Here is a 15449-nt window from a genome sequence, read left to right on the forward strand (position 1 = left end):
CAGACGGAGGTTCTCAAAGAGGAGGAACTGTATTGAACCAACTTCGGCTCCTCCTCCAACTCCGGCTTCTCCTCCAACTCCAGAAGGGGGTTTCCAGACATCTTCGGGAGTCACAATTGGTGAGGAGGTGCCCTTGGCTCCTGGGGAATGGTTGGGACTGGGGGTAACTGTTTTGGGAGGATGGGACACCTAGTGCTTAGCAAACTGGCAGATTTGTGGGCCTGAACTTAAAATGTGTCGGCCTGAATTTCTTCTTCCCTTCCAGCCTTGAGCACCGCATGGCAAAAAAAGGAAAGAGCTAAGGTTGGGTATCATTGAGTAGAGGGCCTTCCTCCACATAGCCCAGGTCATTTCTGCACATGCCCCCCTGGCAGGTCAGTTGAGGACTGGAGCGGTGGCGCAGCTCAGCAACAAGTTTGGTCAATCAGCAGAGCATGGTTTGGCCTGCCAATGTGACCCAACTGTGAAGGGCAACACCCAGGTGGAGGGCCCTCTGGGTTCAAGAGGTTAGGCAGGCAGAGGAGAGGAGGCTGGCTCTGAACCAGGAGGAGGGTGCTGGAGTGCCTACTTCTAGTGTGCAGTCCATACTCAGCAGCAGTGTAATCTCCACTTCCTAGTCCAGCAGCATGGTGTCCCTGGCAGCACCAAGGAAACCAGCACACCAGTGTTAGTTGGAAGTGAAAAGCGACTCCTGTCTAAGGCACTGTCCTTCACTTCATCTTGTGGCAGCATACTCCAAAAACCCATCCAAAACATGATGCACGATGGTGCACCTCTGTCATGCCCCCCATTCTTGTCTTCTTTCTAAACGAAAAGTAATAATAAGAAGAAAGATATAGTAATAAGAAAGAAAGAAAGATGGATTCCCAGTCCCCAAAGTGAGAGAACAATCTAAAAAGAAACATAAAATAGACACCAGCAACCATCACTGGAGGGTTGCTGTGCAGGGGGTAGAAAGAGCCAAGTGCTCCCCTCCCCTGCTCCATGAAGAGAATCCCCACTTTGCCCTCCACTTGGGGTCCTCTTGCCCAGTTGGCAGGAGATGCCCCCAAGTCCTGAAGCAACCTCTACAGGCAAGAGGACGAATGGCCATTGCTGAGGCTCGTGACACATCCTCTTTTATGACACTTCCGGGGCTCAGCTGCTCTTTGTGGGTGAGTTAGGCGAGGTGGAGAGGAGCTGGAGAGATAGAGAGGAAAGAGAGTGTTAGAGAGTCCGTTTCTGTTTGTCAAATTTATTTATTTATTTATCCATCCATCTATTTATTCATCCATCCATTTATTTATCAATTTATTTATCTATTCAGTGTTACAGTTAGTGTTAGTGTTATATTGTTGTTTGTTGTTTGTTTGTTTGGGGTGGTTTTGGGAGGGGTCTGGGGGGAGGGAGGGACAGTCAGCTTTTAGTAACAGGAGGGATAGTTAGTCAGGGGGGAAGAGTTAGACAGGGAGGGAAATGGGGGAGAAGATGAGGAAAGACTTCTTTGCAATGTAAGTTGGATTTCATCACAGCTTTGCCTGTCTCCCTCCGTTCCTTTTGAGGTTTGTAGCCCCAAACATGGATGTTTCAGATAGGACCTCAGTACTTGCTGGTACATTTTATCTCTCCACTGGAAATAGCCAGCTATTTCTAAGTTAGCCCCAGGTATAGATTGGATTCATTTTCCAATATACTTTATGGACATTTTTATACTCAAATGCATATAGACAAGACCATCATGAATTGGATTACTGGATATTGGATGATGATGATGATGATGGTGATGATGATGTAGCTCCAGTTGCTGCTGAGCCCACCTACCAGACGGAACATACAACTTAACTCCTGCCCCTTTTAAACATGACCTTTAAAACATGGAAGAAACCTGTTTTCCCTGGGGTCCATCCCATGGTGCTGCTAATGTAATGAAAGGCCCACAACCAATGGGCAGGGCTCATTGCACAGCAGCTTCACACAAACCTGTTGCCCCCAATCTCAGTCAGGCAGCCATTTTGCATCAGGGAACTGCCCACCTGGACCTGCTTTGTCCAGCGGGCGGCAGGCCTTTCCACATGACAGTAGAGCTGAGCCACCGACCCACAGAATTGCAGCACCTACCGGATTAAGATCATATTGAAAGGGAATCCATTTTATTATTTATTGATTTATTTAGCACATTTTTATACCGCCCTAACCCAAGGTCTCAGGTTCACAACAAACAAATACTGAAAACAATTTAAAATAAATAATAACAATCAAAAGTTTTAAAAAGTTAAAAAGCTTGGGTAAAAAGATAAGTCTTTAGACCCCTTTAAAAAGCCACTAGAGATGGGGAGACTCTTATTCCCACAGGAAGTGCATTCCAAAGTCTCGGGGTGACAACAGAGAAGGCCCGTCCCCGGGTGGCCACCAAACGACATGAAGGTAGCCACAGACGAGCCTCCCCTGATGAACGTAGTGGATGATGGGGATCATGCAGAAGAAGACGCTCTCTTAAATACCGTAGGCCTAAGCTGTTTAGGGCTTTATAGGTTATAACCAGCACTTTGTATTTGGCCCGGAAACCTTTTACAGTCAACGTGAAGAATCAGGCTTGAAAGAACATTGCTTTTTCTCTAGTGTTTGTTGTATATAAGAATGCTCATGCCATTGAATTTGTTGAGACCCCCAGCATCAACATTCACCAGTACTCGTTTTGTGCCTGAGGAGACGACTCAGGCACAAAACAAGCACAAGATTAGAGACTAACAAGACCCTGAGCTTGATAACAGATGCATCCATGTCACTGAGGGCTGGGACACGAAGCATCTGGATAGAAGGGACATTTCCCCTTCAGAGCAATCGCCTTTCCAAGTCCAGCACTGTACGTTTGCCCATTGGAGTGGACAGAAATGGTGCACTGATATGGGGGGAAGTGAGGAGGTGCACTCAGGCACGTCAGTGGGGTGACAGCTAAACCAAAACCAAGCCTGCTCCTATCCGCATGGCCCCATCATGGATTCTGCTTCTTAGCATGCTACAGTTCAACAGAAGGTTGAGAACTCAGTAGCTTGATTCGTATGTTATGTTCAATATCTGTACAATGAGGGTACAGTGTACGCAGGTAAAGATCTGTGTACAGTTAGAGTGATAGACATGTTACATTGGACACAGGGACAGCAGTACACTTCCTATCTGTATCATACATTTGAGGGTCCAGTACCCAGGTTCCCTTTAAAAATGAACCCCATACAGTCATTCACAGAAAACCATCTACAAGTGTACAGAGATCTTGAACTAGTACAACATAATGTCTGAATAGGGCTTCTGAGGTATCTGTGCACATCAATGTTGTGTGAGGAGGAGGAGGGCACAAAACATTCTCCCTGTCACATTTTGTGGTCAATTTGTATTGCAGACACTTTGAAAGGAGGGGTTCCCCAAGAGGAGCAAAAGACTACAGACAAGCAGTTGTATACTATCCACCAGTCTTGCCAAACTTGTGCTTTAGTAGTAATCCTGCCTTCTGAAATACTGGGGAAATATCGGTTGTGTAGTCCTGAACAAAAAAACCCCAAGTCCACATCATTGCTGTAAGGAAGAATATTTGCAGATCCTTGAGTCATGAGCTGTACATCGATGGTTTAGATTGGTGATATACTGATGGTTTAGATTTGGGATGTTGGGCTTTCCCCAATGAGTCCTGTCTTTTTTGAAACTGGGAGATCTGAGAAGGATGAAGGGAATGATCGGCAGAGGGAGAGTAGTTGGAAGGACAAAATGATGTTGCAGAAGAAGAGCAGGAATATTTGTTACCCCTTGAAAAATTGTAGGCAGCTTGCTGAGAGTTCATAGAATTCCCTGTCTTTCTCAGTTTGTGTATCCTTTCCGTTTTGTATCCTTTCCAACAAGGGCCTGGCCATCAAGAGGCAAGTTCTCTCTTTGTCGTAAATCTGTCAGGCTAGCCAGACGAAGCACAACAGAGGCAGAAGCAGAAGAGCGAAATCTAACAGGAATCCATTCTCCAAACCAGGTCCAGTCCGAATCAATCCAACAGAGTCCAAAGCCAAATCCACAGGCAAGGTCAACACAGTGCAGGCTCCAAACACAGTCCAAATAATACACAAACACAGCCGATTAGTTCGCAGGAAACTCTTGTTGCTATCAGCAGGGTAGCATCTTATGTAGGCTGACCCCCAGTGCTGTGAATTAAGAGTTGCTGAGTCAGCAGCTTTGCCTGTTCTTCTACGCACGCGGCTCCTTAACTCTTGCTGTCTCGTGGTCCGGCGCCTCTCCACAGCTGAGACTGGACATGCCTCCTCCACAAGAGCTGCCTCACCCAGCTCTAACTCATCTTTGACTCCTTGTGCGTCACACCCACTCTCCTTTGCAACTTCTGGTCCTTGCCCACCCTCCTCTGCTCTCAGCTCTGTCTCCACTTCCAACTCCTCCTCGGACTCTTCCAGCATGCCCACGACACTATTCTTGTTCTTGTTTCAGGTGCCAAGCTAGTTGAACACATCCACGTGTGCTGGTGCAGAGCTACCACAACAGATATTGACTGAATCATACTGTCAGCGCCAAAAGGATTCTGTTCTTGGATTGGAACTGAGCAGTTTCAACTGTCATGGAGTTAGGAGTAGGATGGTGCAGAAGGAACTGACTGTCCCTAGCTTGAAACTTGTAAAAACCTTCCAGCTTCCTAGAAGTAGGTGGCAACGATGCAGGTTTCCCCCAGCAAGCTTTGACAATGTCCATTCAAGCAGAGTTCAGTGGTAGGAAGTTAGAGTGCCAAGTGTCCGCATCAATTGGCCCAAAAATGGGATCAGGAGAAGATTTAGGAGGTTTGTTCATCTGGATACCTAAAGAGTTAGCCATATGGACCACTTGGTCAGTGAAGAGCTTCAGGTACTCTGATGGAGACAGAGGCTTTGGATCTCCCATTAGATCTGAAGGTGTGGAACCTGATGCAATGTTCAGGGATGTTTCTGCATCTTCCTCTGAGGCAGATTCTTCAGTCAAGGAATCCGGTGGTAGAGAGTCAACATCCGGCTGCTTACATGGTTGAGTTCTCTTCTCTCTTGACTGAGACCAAGTACTGCAGTGTTGAGGAGAGTGTGATCGGGACCAAGAGTCTGGATGGTCCAATCTCCCCAGAGATTGGTGTTGATGTGAAGCCCAAGAGCAAGACTGGAGATAGTTTTTCCTATGATCAATGCCATATCTGTTGTCGAAGAAGTAAGCGTAATGATCAGGCATGATCAGATGTAGAGTCATCTCAATGTCAACTTTCTCAGTCACAATATACCCAATCCGATGAGTGTTTTGGAGAGTACCGACGGCAAGGAGATTCTCTGACACCCGGAGAGTATTGGTATCATGTAGACTCTCTTCTGTATCGTCAGTATCGTATAGGAGAGGCTCTTCAGTCCGGAGGAGGTCAGTGTTGAGGAGAGCAGCTAGGGTTGATGGTATCGCCTTCCAAGTGAAGCAGATCATGATCTACCTCATGTTCAGGATTGAAGGGTGATGTTGGTGTGGCTTCTCTGGTCTCCCTTTTTTGGGAGCGGAGCAGTCTCTGGAGGCTCTGTTGAGTTCATAATCATCCATGTCTTGGACTGGAAGTCCCTGTTCAGGCTTAGGTAGAAAACACCTTTTTTGGAATCAGAGTCGATGACTGAGATTTTTTTTTATTGAAGGCAGTTGAGATATCAGGGTTGGAGTGAAGAGCTGCTCCAGTGTGTGCATTGGCTTAGAAAGGTCTTCATTTTTAATTGGCTGGAAAACTCTGAGAAGAGAAAGAAAGTCAGAAAAAACAATTTAGTTAGGACACGCATTCCAAAGTCCCAGGGCAACCCTTGAAAAGGCCCAATTTCAGGTCGCCACCAACTGAGCCAGTAGCCACAAAAACCAGACCTCCCAGATGATCTTCCTAGGCGGCGGGGTTCATGAAGAAGTTGGCTTGCTTGTTAATACATTGGGCCGAAGCCATTCAGGGCTTTATAGGTAATAACCAGCAACTTCTCTTTATCCTGGAAACTGATGGGCAGCCAATGTCATTCTTTTAGAATGGGTGTAATATGATCTCTTTGGGTAACACCAGAGACCAAGCTGGCTGCTGCATTATGTACTAACTGCAATTCTTGGAATACGTCCAAAGACAGCCCAACATACCGTGCAGTAGTCAAGTCTGGATATTACCAGCATATGCACCACTGTTTTAAGGTCATTGATTTCCAGATATGGATGTTGCTGGCATATCAGCTGCACCTGATAGAAAGCCATCCTGCTCACTTCCTTAGCTTGAGAGACCAGGGAGAGGTTTGCGTCCAGAAGTACTCCCAGACTACATACCTACTCTTTCTGGGGGAGTGTAACCCCTTCCAGAACAGACAGATCTAAGCCACTTCCTATCTTCCAGTCATCTTCCTTGTATTCAACCTCAGTTTGTTTTTCCTCATGCAGCCCATTACTGACTCCAAGTAAGCATTTAGGGAAGATAGGCTATTTCCTAATGAAGTTGACATGGAGAAATAGATTTGGTTATCAGCAGCATATGGATAACACCCTGCACCAAATCCCCCATGATCTCTCCCCGCACTTTCATGTAGATGTTAAAGAGCATTGGAGATTGAATGGAGTCCTGCGGAACCCCAAACAATAGCTTTTCTTTTGAAGAGCAACAATCTCCAAGCAACACCATCTGGAACCTACAAGAGAGGTAGGAACAGAGCCACTGCCAAGCGGTGCCTCCCACTCCCAACCCGCTTCAGGCGCTCCAGGAGGATACCATGATCAATGATATCAAAAACCACCAAGACTCGAAAGATCCAAAAAGATCCACAGAGCCTATGGATTCCTTTTTGGAGATCATCCAACTGGCCGACCAAATGAAAAGAATGTGCGCCCCCCCCCACGTCCCCAACAGCAAGCAATATTAAAGGCTAATTCACATACACTTGATATTCATCACTTGATGCAGCTGAGACGTGGCTTTTTCCTTGAATTCGAGCCTCGAGAGAGGCCTCATCAGGGTACATCTGAAAGAGAGGGGAAGATTTCTGTCTTTCTTATGTATGTATGTATGTATGTATTAGAAACATTTGATATACTGCCCACTCCAAAGACTCCGGGCGGTGCACAAAAACATGCAAGCAAGACAACATTAAACATGACATTCTGAATTAAAAATGAAAGTAACCAACCAAAAGCAAATAGATCAACTACAGGGCAAAAGCCTGGCGAACAAGAAAAGTCTTCAATAGAGATTTGAAGATCAGTAAGGAAGGGGCTAAACGAATCTGCAGGGGAAGAGATTCCCTTTCAAAAGCTGCTTCTTACTACCTCTCTGTGATAGATTTTGATTTTTGAAACTCTCTGGAAGGGTTGTAAAAGTTGTAAAAACCACATTTCCAAGATACAGTCAACTGGAGGACACATCTTGGACAATTCCCTGCACCAACCTTGGTTTAATTGTTGTGCTGTGGACACAAGTTCTTTTTCTTATGCTTCTTCTTATGAAGTGTTCTTTTTCTTATGCACAAGTCAAATTCTCCATTTATTTTTCAAACTTATGTCATAGTGATGCTACAATGCATAGTAGAGAATTAGAAGGCACTTCCGTTTAGTTTTCTAAGTACACCTCCACATAGTATTTGGGTATTTCATGAGCCCCAGCATACTGACATTTGTAGTTTTCGAGCATTTTTGGGTCTGGCTACGTCCACTGCTAAATAGTTTTTGAAGGATTCAAAGATTAATGAACTTGACTTCTATTTTTCAGCTGATATGATGGTAAAGTTATCTGAAAGATGGGTGTCAGATGTTTGGACAGGGGGCGCAATTTCAGTGCTTGCCCTAGGCGCTCTTTTCCCTAGATACGCCTCTGGCAGAGGGCCTTGGAAGCAGTGTGTGTGCCCCTCCCTCGGACCTACAGATCTCTGGATGGTATGTCAGCCCCTATTGAAGCACAATCTGAAGTATTCTATATTACATATCAAATCCTCTGCTTACTTTTAGAATAGAATTTTGCTGAAGCACCTTGGAAATTCAACCAATCTTGTGCAGACTGACAGAGGCGTATCGAGGGAAAATAGCACCTAGGGCAAGCACTGAAATTGCGCCCCTGTCCAAGCAGGGATGATGGGACTTGTAGTCAACAACATCTGGAAATCCCTGTTAAAAGGAACACTGTACCATCTAGACATGGTTGCTGATCAAAACCTGAAAACATGAGCCATTTTTATTAAAGACTTAGAACAACCGTCAGGAGTTATGTGAGGATTCCAGGGTCATTTTCTGTCTCATCTCATGCTTTTTAAAAACCATGACTTTGTCCTAAAGGATCACCTGCCCAAACTCCTGACAGCCTTTGTCTTGTGATGACAGTTGGCTCATGATGGGGTATATGTGCATTCACCACACTAGTGCTTACTTTGGCACCAGGAGGGAGGAGGATACACTAGTTTGCCACACTAGACAGAGGCATTTGCAACAGGAGCAGACAGCCAAGTTCTGCCAGGGCCAAAACCAGCCCTTGCCAGACTAAGACATCATTGTAATTTGCCCCTTCCTGTCACAAGCAGTGTGCTGTTCTATTATTGACTCTCAGAGAGCCTAACTCTCAGATATCTCAGTCACGGATGGAAAATATAGGGTCAATTTACAAGAGACACATTTTCTACATGGAAGTTTCTTCTGTGCAGGTGTTGTGCAGAAACCCATGTGTAGTGATCAATACATATGTATCTATTCTGCACAGTTTCTTACAAAAATGACATCCCCACAGGAAATTTTGCTTCACATGAACTAGTTCTGGGTGATAGGCAATGGACAAGAATTTGGCAAAAGAATTTGGGCAGTATAAAAATATGTGAAAGAAATAAAATATTTGTTTTTATCTTGTAAACCTCCCAGACACATAAGTTTTGGGTTGTATAAAATATGTTAAATAAATAAAATAAAATGATGTTCCATTTACCAAGAAACACAGACAATGTCAGCGTAAAGCTGGATACAATAAAGCAGGAAGTGCATCAGAGACCCTGGGCAACAGCAAGGTCTTCTATATGTTGTTCTATATGCAAGGAACTATCATATTTGCAAGGAAATTCCTGTCTCTAAAAGTCATTTCACTTTATGATATACATCTATTTAATTAAAGGATAAGCAAAGTACAGTGTTTAAGAAGCAGCGCCCCACACACCCAGTTCTTTTCCCTATGACCAGAATAGGGTCATGTATGTTCTACTGGAATATCTCCTATGTTTATGGATAACTTTCTACTGAATTTTACTCTTAGTGGAAGCAAGCTAGGTGTGAAACATAAATGTTTCAAAATCTAAATCTAGATCCATTTGCTTGGATTAATATTGAACACACAAAATTTGAATCTAGGTTAATTTTAACCTGCTCCTTTGAAATGAAATTACATTAATAGAAATGTAAAGCTGGCTTTATTTAACTGAATGACTATTTACATTTCAATTTTTTTAAAATCATATGAAGTTCAGAATAATATCTAATTCAGCAAAGGAAATTAGTTAATTTTAATTCTGTTTCACTGAATATAAATTTTTGGCAGTTTGAGGGAAGCAAATATTGACATCAATTGCAAACATCTTGTATTTTTAGAGCTAAATGGCTATTTAGCACAATGTGTTGGATGTAGAGAATTTTGAATTCATAAAAATGAAAGTGTAAATCAGCTTTCTCAGTTTAAAAGCTGCACCTACCAAAATCCCCTTCCTCCACATACAACTAAAAGGAAGGTACTCTCTCCTCCTTTGCAGCTGAGCACTGGATCTGCAGCCCTGTTCCTGCCTTTTCCCCACCAGCAACGGGTTTTCGCTTCTTCTATACAGTCAAGGCTTCCTTTCTCTTCCTTGAACTCACCCTCTTCTTGCAGGATTTCCATTGAAAAACCTCCTGCCTTGCAAACTGCAAGCCACAACTGCTCACAGGTTGGAAAATGCAAAGACAAGTGGTTGTTTTTTTAACAAGAAGGAGGCGGGACAGGATGGAACCTGGAGAGCCTTCACATTTCTGGACCTCTCTAGGCACAAACTCACTGTTCATTTCACCCTTTCAGCCTCTCCTGAAAAACTAGTTTGTTGCAGTTCTCTTACATTTCTTTTATTGTCTACATTTTACAAAAGAAAGAAACCTCGTTGGCGGGGGCAGGGGGGAGGCATCAGCCTGAGAAAGCACCAGTCAGATAGAATTTCTTGGAGACGACTGGAGAGCAGGCGGGGCACAGGCAATGGACTGACTCTGGACTCTGGGGTGGGTCAGGACTTGCAGCAAGAACAGAAGACGAGACAGCAGGGCAGGCAGTCGCAGTGCTTGCAAATGGGAACAAGCAACCCCGCCCAGCTTACTAGGATGCCCCCTCCCCAGCACTGGTCAGTGTTTGCTGCCTGAAAGGAAGCCCTCCAATGACTCTGAAGAGCTGGCTCAGGGCCTCGGAACTTGAGGCCACGCCCCCTTAGAAGTCACATGCCAAGGGGAGGGGCCTCAAGCTCCTTGCTCTGGCTCTTTGGAGCTTGAGGCCACGCCCCCTTTGACACCACATGCCAAGGGGGCGTGGCCTTGAGCTCCGAAGAGCATGAGCAAGCTCTTTGGAGTCATTTCAGTCAGAGCTTGCTGGCTGAAAGCATCTATTCTTCCTTTCTCTGCCTCTCTGGAGGAAAAGAAATGGGAAGAGACGCTTTCATAACGCGAGTGCTCGCTAGGGGGCGGGCGCCTCTCCGGACCTCAGGGCGGGGGCGGGGCATGGCAGGCAGTTTGCGCCCTCCCTGCGATGGCGCCCAGGGCATGTGCCCTGCCTGCCCCGCCCTCGTTACGCCCCTGCTTAGGAACATAGGAAGCTGCCATATACTGAATCAGACCATAGGTCCATCTAGCTCAGTATTGTCTACACAGACTGGCAGCGGCTTCTCCAAGGTTGCAGGCAGGACTCTCTCTCAGCCCTATCTCGGAGATGCTGCCAGGGAGGGAACTTGGAGCCTAGATGCTCTTCCCAGAGCGGCTCCATCCACTAAGGGGAATATCTTACAGTGCTATTCTCCCATTCATATGCAACCAAGGCGGACCCTGGTTAGCTATGGGGACAAGTCATGCTTGCTATCACAAGACCGGCTCTCCTCTCATTCTTGGAAGACAGCAAGATCATTTGTTTTAAAAATATGGATCTGTTTCTGGCAAACATGACTTGAGAAAAGCATGACAGAGAAAAAACAGGATTCCCAGAGTGTGGCGATGATGTCACTTGCCTGCCAGGAGGCAGCGTGGAGCAGGTCGGTGGCTGCTTGGCCTTCTCCGCTCTGCCTCTTCATCGCTGACTGCTGCATCATTCATCTGAGGGCGGCGGAAGAGGCAGCAGCAGCAGCAGGATTCTCCACCCCTCCACCCCTCCCTGCCTCTGAGTCTCAAAGCCAAGAGCTGATGCCCCAAGCGGAAGGAAGCTCCCAGCAGCTGCCTGGCTTCCCTCTGGACTCTCTTGTTTGGGCAACAGCAGGGCTCTCCTTCCCATGCTTGGAGAGGAGGAGACTCAGTGGAAGTGAAGGAGGGAGGAAGCTACTGACGGAATAGTGCAGCAGTCAACCACAAGGGCCTTTCTTGTATCCCTAATCTAAATCCACCTTCCAAGCCTTTTGCCCACTCCCCCTTTTGAGGACAGGGAATTGCCGGTACTCTTAAAGAGGCATCCTAGTTGGATTCCCCTTGACAAGTGTACGGCTGAGCTGGCCCAGCTCGCTCGAGCCTGAGGAGTACCGGCATAACTGGTTCCATGCACATTCCTAGTCGCCACCAGACGAGCCAGTGGCAACTGCAGCGGAACCTCTCCCAATGACTTTAGTGGGCAGTGGGGCTCATGGCGAAGAAGATGTTCTCTTAGAGACTAACCTGTTCAGAGCTTTAGAGGTTATAGCCAGCACCTTGTATTTTGCCCTGGAACTTATAAGTAGCCAGTGTAGTTCTATCAATGCTGGAATCATATGGTCACTCCGAGAGGACCCAGAGACCCACCTGGCAACCCGTACCGACTGCAGTATCTGGACTACATACAAAGGTAGCTCCACATAGAGTGCATTGCAGTAGTCAAATCTGGAGGTTACCAGCAAATGTAAGCACCGAGATATATGTAGCAGCATATGGACCACCATTCTGAGGCCATTGATCTCAAGCAATGGATGCAGCTGGCGTATCAGCCGAAGCTGATAGAAATCACCTCTGGCCACCGCCTCATCCTGGGACACCAAGGAGAAGATTCGATCCAGAAGCACTCCCAGACTGCGCACCTGTTCCTTCTGGCAAGGCGTGACCCCATCCCGGACTGGCAGATCAAAATCACCCCCCGATTTCCAAAGAGGCACAACAAGAGCCTCCGTCTTATCTGAATTCAGTCTCAGTTTCTTATCCCTCGTCCAGCCCATCACCATCTCCAGGCAGGCAAATTAGGGAGGTTATGTCTTCTCCATATGAAAGTGGCAAAGCAGTGCCTCCCACCCCCAACCCCCTCAGACACTCTTATCACCAAAGATGATGATTTCATGATGACAGCAATAGTCGTGCAATCATTCGTTTGAGAATGAGATGCAAAATCAAGCTGTCCTGTGAACAGGGGCATGGCAGATTGAAGTGGGCCCTAGCTAAAAAGTGAAGATTGGCCCCTACCCCCTCTTCTTCAGAGAGGCATGAGCAGGAAAGCAAAGGACAAGCTGTCACCAAAGCCAGCTGGTCCCTCTCCCCCTGGCGTTCAGGGACATTTATCCCCCATTGTTCAATTGTAGCCACGTCCCTGCTTGAGAATTTTTTATTGAAAAAACAGGATATAAATAATGCTTCTAAACAAAATAACTATAGCTTCACTAAATGTGTTGGATGTCTGCCTTACACTTGAAACATTTATTCATTGATGAATTCCTTCCCACCAAAACAGTAGACACGCTTTTTAAAAAAGGTTTGTAGAACTCCTGATTTTTATTGATTTATTTTATTAAAGTAAAATTGGTAGCCCGACCTGCTCTGTGCTGCCTCCTGGTGGGCACATGATAGCATCGCCACACTCTGGAAAGAGCAGAGGACAGAGCCAGTGTGGGGGAGGGGGGAGAAAGCAAAGAGATGTGTGTCCGCGCAGGTGTGAATGGGTGTCAAGATGGCACTGAAGGAAGGAGTCCTTGTGTCTTGCAGAAACAAGAGCAGAGCTCAGCCACAAAGGTAGCTGTTTGGATGAAGGACAGTGGATGGTGGTGTGGGTGTCTGCTATGAGGGACCTGTGATGGTCTTGCTTTAAACATGGTGGTCAAGAGAGCCCTCTGATTTCTCAGATAAACCGACATTAGAACATGAAGGGTGAGGTTTGAAAGAACTTCTTCTTCTTCTTCTTCTTCTTCTTCTTCTTCTTCTTCTTCTTCTTCTTCTTCTTCTTCTTCTTCTTCTTCTTCTTCTTCTTCTTCTTCTTCTTCTTCTTCTTCTTCTTCTTCTTCACCTCTTTTTGACACAAGTTTCCAAAGCAGTTTACATAGAGTAATAAGAAAGGAAGGAAGATGGATTCCCTGTCCCCAAAGGGCGCACCATCTAAAAAGAAATATAAGACAGACACCAGCAACCATCACTGGGGGGTTACTCTGCAGGGGGTGGAAAGAGCCAGGTGCTCCCCTCCCCTGCTCAGTGAAGAGAATCCCCACTTTTAAAAGGGTCCTCTTTGCCCAGTTGGCAGGAGATGCCTCCAAGTCCTGAAAGCAAGAGGACCAATGGCCATTGCTGAGGCTTATGACACATCCTCTAGAGGCAAGAGGACCAATGGCCATTGTTGAGGCTGATGACACATCCTCTTTCATGACACCTCCAGGGCTCAGCTGCTCTTTGTGGGTGAGTTAGGCGAGGAGGGAGGAGGCGAGGTGGAGAGGAGTTGGAGAGATAGCGAGGAAAGAGAGTGTAGAGAGTCCGTTTCTGTTTCTGTCAAATCTATCTATCTATCTATCTATCCATCTATTTATCCATCTATTTATTCATCCATCCATTCATTTATTTATCAATTTATTTATTTATTCAGTGTTAGTGTTAGTATTTGTTATTTTGTTGTTTGTTTGTTTGTTGTAGTTTTGGGAGGGGTCTAGCGGGGGAGGGAGGGACAGTCAGCTTTTAGTAAAAGGAGGGATAGTTAGTCAGGGGGGAATAGTTAGACAGGGAGGGAAATGGGGGAGAAGATGAAGAAAGACTTCTTTGCAAAGTAAGTAGGATTCCATAACAGCTTTGCCTTGCTCCCTCTCTTCCTGGCCAGGTCTGACTAGAGTCCCCCGCCCACCTGCCTGCCCGATCAGGAAGGGCACCAGCTGTGAACACGCCTATTGTGACGTGCTTGGCGGATGTCCCAATTGTAGAGGGGAATTTGAATCCACCTCCCTCATTTAGCAGAGTAATCCAGTTGGATGAGCTCAGAGTAGAGGCCTGGAGAAAGTGTTTTTAAGTGTTTTTTAAAGTGTTTTTTTAAAAAGAAACTGTTCTAAAACAGATTGTTCTAAAGAAGTTACAAACTTAGATTAAAAGCCTGCAACTTGTACTTCCTTCATGGGGAGGGAAGGAAGGAAGGAAGGAAGGAGCGGAGCAGACAAAGAAGAAGGGAGTGCCCCAAGCTGTGCTTTGGAACATGTTCATGACCATCTAACTAGCCTGAGACAAGTTTCCCCCGTAGCAGAGGCCTGTACAGAGCAAGCCAGGCTGCACATGGGACATCCCAAGCTGTTTGGTGTTGCTTGTCATGCACTGAAATCACGCTTGATTGTGGAAGAGGGGAGTGGACTTCAATGTTCTAATCAAAGAGCTGCATCTGAGCTGGCACAATACAAGCCTGAGTTGCTATTCTCTAATAATGAGCCAGCCCTATTGGTATCCTAGGTATATTTGGGGGTACTTAAGTTTTGCCCATATATGGCAAAGCTTTTCTTGAATATAGGCAGGGGTCAGCTTTTCCTTACGAGAACCTTTCCTAAAGGAGCAGTTGATTTCGTTTCTCATTCCACGCTCTGGCTGCTTGTTTCGAAGCCATAGATGCTCCTTTCTAGTTTGCACAAAGCCCCTTCTTTCTAGGTAGCTCATAGCCTGGTGGCTGTTGCATGTAGATGTCTTCCTCGATTTCCCCATGAGGGAAGGCAGTCTTTACATCCATGTGTTCAACTTGCATCTTTCTGGCCGCTGCCACGCTGAGCAGTGTCCTAATTGAAGTGTCTGTCACAAGTGGTGCAAAGGTCTCATTGTAGTCCTCAGCATAGTTCTGGGAGTATCCCTTGGCTACTTGCCTCGCCTTGTAGCGCTCTGCCTCCCCTTCTGCATCCTGCTTGACTTTCAAGACCCACTTGCATCCCGCAGTCTTTCTTCCTGCGGGGATTGACACAAGTCTTCAAGTCTCATTTTTGTGCAGGGTGTCAATTTCTTCGAATGCTGCATTTCCTCACCTTTTGTCAGCTGGCATCTTTTCTTTCTCTCGC

The 15449-nt window shown here is 46.1% G+C and overlaps 1 long non-coding RNA gene across 3 annotated transcripts; it reads right to left on the reverse strand.

Moving 5' to 3' along the window:
- Positions 1-1269: 1269 nt before the first annotated feature.
- On the reverse strand, positions 1270-10092 carry LOC128341771 (uncharacterized). Of its 3 annotated transcripts, XR_008314563.1 has the most exons (4): positions 9693-10092; positions 6916-6998; positions 6313-6469; positions 1739-5746 (listed from the first exon to the last, which is right to left on the reverse strand). It is a non-coding gene; the product is annotated as an uncharacterized LOC128341771 (long non-coding RNA). The 3 variants fall into 3 exon arrangements; XR_008314562.1 differs by having other exon boundaries at positions 1270-5746; positions 6313-6998; positions 9853-10092; XR_008314561.1 differs by having other exon boundaries at positions 1270-5746; positions 6313-6998.
- Between the last annotated feature and the right edge of the window lie 5357 nt (positions 10093-15449).

The sequence above is a fragment of the Hemicordylus capensis genome, chromosome 2 (genome assembly GCF_027244095.1).
Source record: "Hemicordylus capensis ecotype Gifberg chromosome 2, rHemCap1.1.pri, whole genome shotgun sequence".
In the NCBI taxonomy this organism is placed as follows: domain Eukaryota; kingdom Metazoa; phylum Chordata; class Lepidosauria; order Squamata; family Cordylidae; genus Hemicordylus; species Hemicordylus capensis.